Raw genomic sequence first — 4,445 nt, 5'->3', positions numbered from 1 at the left:
CTTTGTTTTTCATAGATACAATTTCCCATCAATATAAAGGGCAAAGAAGGGTCACTCAGATAAAATGCTGTGGAAAAATGACTCTAAGTGTTTCAAAAGTACAACTCTCCATTATCTGGTGAAGAGGACCTAATGCAGGAGAAGCTGCAGCTCATTTTCCCATCAGATATAATGATATGGTATGCTAAAACACTAAAAGCATCAACACTTTTTCTCAAAGTTGGGAAATGCAAGCAGCAACCTTAATTAGGTCTGGTAAACGAGCCGAACAACCTGAGCTTGGGCTGTTCGGGCTCGGCTCATTAAGGGTACACCCCAGCTTGTCACGAGCACAGCCAAGCCCGAGCTCATTAAGAGCCGGCTTGTTTTCTTTTAAAAATTATTTTTAGGTGTTTTTTAAGCTTGATAATACATAAAATATATAAGTATATAATATGTAGAACGAAACTATACCAGCCGAGCCCGGTTTGCCATGTTTGTGATCGGCTCGGCTCGGCTCAGAAATTGAGCTTGGGGAGATGAGTTACGAGACGGCTCGTTTACCTAATCAGAATATAATACATATGAAGGTAGAAAAGACAATATTTTCCTGATCAGAAACATCGTGCCAGTAATAATAAGACAAAATACTTCAGAAAATGGCGCTCTCTTATATGTTCCTGAAAAACTTTATGCTTTGGGATTTGGGTGATCAAGATAACAAAAGAAACAATAAGAATATAATAGTAATAAAAGATAAACAAGGTTGCTTTGGCAAATTATTTTCTCAACTAAGAAAACAAAAAGGTTTGATGAAACTTGGATGGATGATGATGATGGTCTATTGGTTATGCAGTCTACAACAATAACAGTAACCATAATAGTAATAAAAGGGAGACGGGATTTGTTAAGAATGCATGTTTTTAGCCGCAACAGAATAGAAGAAAGTTTTCAAAAGGAAGAAAGCAATGGAACCTTGTCTAGAGGCTTGAATTGATTATTGGGAGCTGTTGGTGTGGATGTTGGGGTCCTGGAAGAATCAGAGGCCATCTTTCCTTGGGGAGGGGGGGGGGTCTGATGGAGCTCAGAGTGGTCCGACGCTTTTCTACTGATTGGTGACTCTTGTTCAAACTGTGCATCTACTGCTTTGCAGGGAGCCGTATTCTGAGCAGAACCAGAATCAGTACTATCTGCTGACTGGGAATTGGTCTGCCAAATATTCCAACCTCCCTTTGATCACAATATTCACACTCTCAAAATGGAATCTCCAATACATTTTGCTAAGAAAATCGAGATAGACAACTTGGTGAAAGCATTATTTGCAACACTGAACAATGATCCGTACAAAAGCAGCATGAAAGTGGTAAAACCTTGAAATACTTCTCAAATCATAAGTTTCTGTTTGAACAGAAAGGGTGCCTTTTTCTATCGCCCACAAAGGATCAATGATAACACGGCAAACCATGCCAGAAAAAATCGGGTAGCAGAAAGGCAAACATAGCAGTATGCTACTAATGCAGCGTCATTTTATAACAATGAAGGATACCAAGTTTCTTCACAAGAAACACACGGCAATTGAGATATAATAGTAAAGCTACCCTCTAATATCGGCCAGAATAATCCTCTAATATCGGCCAGAATAATTGCAAGAAACAAGGCGGACAAGCATCAAACAGTCTCAAATTTCTTGAGCATGTCGCAGTGCGGCGTCTGGTATGAAAAACCCCACTGGAGACGCTGCAGCTCAGCCCGGCAATTGCTTGTAAGTATCGAAAAATATTCTCTTTCAATGCGATCCTCGAGCCTGGAGCGCTCTGAGCTACCCTGAGGATAGTCCCGGTGGAACGCCTCAGATTTGACAAAATACGGTACCCCCTTTGGGGTGTCCAGTCGATGTATATAAGGATGAGAACGCTGCAGAAAGTAGACGGGGTCGGACGATGACAGATAATTCAAGACCAGCAAGAGTATCACAGGGAGAACCTGAAACAGAACCCTGAGGTTAAACCCTCCTGAGCTTTGAGCTTCGGCGTGATGGCTCGGCCCTCTCCCGGTCCGGAACCTGTACACGCCGAAGGGAGTGCCCGCCTGAGGCATGCCAAAGAAGAAATTCCGGAAGATCTCATCCGCGTCGATGTCTGCATCGTAGAACCCATTGAAATGGTGGGATCTGGCTGATGGGCGGTCATATACCTGCTCCTCCGTCCCCAAGAGATCATATTTCTTTCGGCTCTCCTCACTGCTGAGGCACTGGAACGCCTTCGAGACGGCCTTAAACGCCTCTTCGGCGCCGGGAGCCTTGTTCTTGTCGGGATGAACCTTGAGCGACAGCTTCCGGTAGGCCTTGCGGACGTCCTCGACGGAGCATCCCTTCTCCAAGCCCAGGATCTCGTAGTAATCCTTCTGTTTCTTGATTTGCCTCACAATCGCAACCTGATCCTCAGTGTACGGCTTCGACGAAGACCCATTTGCGGAAATCGCAGGCGATGCAGGGGGCGGCTGCCCCGAATGGATCGACGAGGAAGGCGCGGCAGCGGAAGAAGAAGAAACCGGCTGCGATGGCGTGTTATCGTCATCGGCAGCAAAGGAAGCAAGGAGATCGTCGACGTCCAACGTCGGGTCGAGCCGGCGGGCTTTGCTGATAAACTTCTGGGCCCGAGAGCGGTCACCGGAGTCGAGGGCTTCCCGGCCGATCCTCAGGCACTTCCGAGCCTCATCCTTGTTCCCATCCATGGTCTGTTTGAGAAGGACACAACTCTCGCCCTAAAAACAAATCCCGATCAATCAAGAAAACCCAACACCATAAACAAAATTTCCAAATTTTAGAGATGGGGAAACCCTCAGATACCCAATATCAGGCAGAAGAAAACAAACCCAAAAATTTACCGGCAAAATTCAAGAAAAGAAGAAAAAGAAAACTTGCATAGAAAGGCTCAGAAACCCCAAAGAAAGAGAAAAAAGAAGAGATCCCCAAAACCGAAAATTAGGAAACTCAGCTCACAATCAAAACCAGAGAGAGAGAGAGATTACCTGATGACGCTGATGATGATGAGAAAACGAGAGAGAGAGAGAGAGAGAGAGAGAAAATGACTTCCCTAATTGGGAATTGGAGGGTTGAGTCGGAAGCGCGTTTCCTGCCCCTCGGGTCAGAAGGAGAAAAGATGGTTAACGTCAGAGCGAGCGCTCGAAAAGAATGGAGTCCGGATCAGGTGCAATCACATGGCATAAAATTTGTGCATTAAGACCTGATCGCCCTCCGTCAGCTTTGGCCCACAACTGACAAGCCCTGTCCCCAGTTGCAGTGTGATCAGATTCTTAATGCACAATCATCAAAGTCTCTGCGAGTCAGACTTCGGAAACCTCACCTTTCCAGCTTCTACTTTTCAGGTCGAGTCTGATTAGGGGTTTGAATCAAATTTCTTAAATTAAAATTTTTTATAGTTAATTTGATTTGGATTTTTCTTTGATTTGATTAAGGTTTTTTTTTATTTTTTAATCATTTTTTATTAAAGTTTTTTATAATTAATTTGATTATGATTGTTTTGTTTTTTTTTTATTAGGGTTTGAATTAAGGTTTTTATATTTAATTTTATGATTTATTTTTTTATAGTTTAGGGTTTTTGGTTTATTTATGATTTATTTTCTTGCATTTAGGATTTTATAATTTATTTGTGATTTTTGATAAAAATTTTCATAATTAGATCCAATATAATACCGATTAAAGCATTTATAAATCAAAAAAATATCAATTGTTTTTTTCTCAATTTTTCAAAAAGTGTAAATATTTTTTGGTATTTAAATCCAATCCGAGATCCATATCTAGGTTAAAAATCTATAATAAACATATTAAAACACTCATATTGTGGGTGGATCAAGTAGTACAATCCAAAATGATGTTATCTAACCCATTATCCATATTTGTCTAACTGCACAACATAAAAATCAAACAATAGACACAAAGAACATAACTTCATATTCAGTCAAAACAAACACTAGAAGCAGTACAGTTGTTACAAAACATATGTTTTGTTGTTCTATCCAATCTTGAACGTGCCATCAAATACACTCTAAGGGGGCAATTGAGTGCATCAACAAGGTGTGTAAAACAGATCTGGTCAGTTTCAAAGGTTTCCTGAACAAGTAGAGTTTTTGTTTTGAGTGTTCGATTATTACTTTTTTCAAATTTTTTATTTTTTAATGTTTGTCTCATTTGTGAGAACACCATTGCTTCATGAAGAGGGGTGGAGCACTATGTGGGAGTTTTTGAGGATGCATTTAAGATTGGTTAGAATAGCAAAACATAACAAACAAAACTCAGGTTCCTATAACAATTGGCGTCCAATGTTTGTTTGGATTGAATAAGAAGTGATGTTCTTTATGTCCAGCATTTGATTTACAATTTGGACACATATAGATAATGAGTTTGATATATTTGTTTTAGATCATACGATCAACCATATTTGTGC

At 40.8% G+C, this 4,445-nt stretch overlaps 1 pseudogene across 1 annotated transcript; it reads right to left on the bottom strand.

Moving 5' to 3' along the window:
- Positions 1-1,459: 1,459 nt before the first annotated feature.
- On the bottom strand, positions 1,460-3,161 carry LOC149815142 (chaperone protein dnaJ 49 pseudogene; annotated as a pseudogene). Its single transcript, XR_016427851.1, has 2 exons — positions 3,010-3,161; positions 1,460-2,742 (listed from the first exon to the last, which is right to left on the bottom strand). The product of XR_016427851.1 is annotated as a chaperone protein dnaJ 49 pseudogene (transcript).
- Positions 3,162-4,445: the final 1,284 nt, after the last annotated feature.

The sequence above is a fragment of the Nuphar pumila genome, chromosome 15, assembly GCF_984573655.1.
Source record: "Nuphar pumila chromosome 15, dmNupPumi1.hap1.1, whole genome shotgun sequence".
NCBI classification, from domain to species: Eukaryota; Viridiplantae; Streptophyta; class Magnoliopsida; order Nymphaeales; family Nymphaeaceae; genus Nuphar; species Nuphar pumila.
The sequence above is the reverse complement of the archived record's forward strand: the minus strand, read 5'-3'. Positions and strand labels throughout refer to the sequence as shown.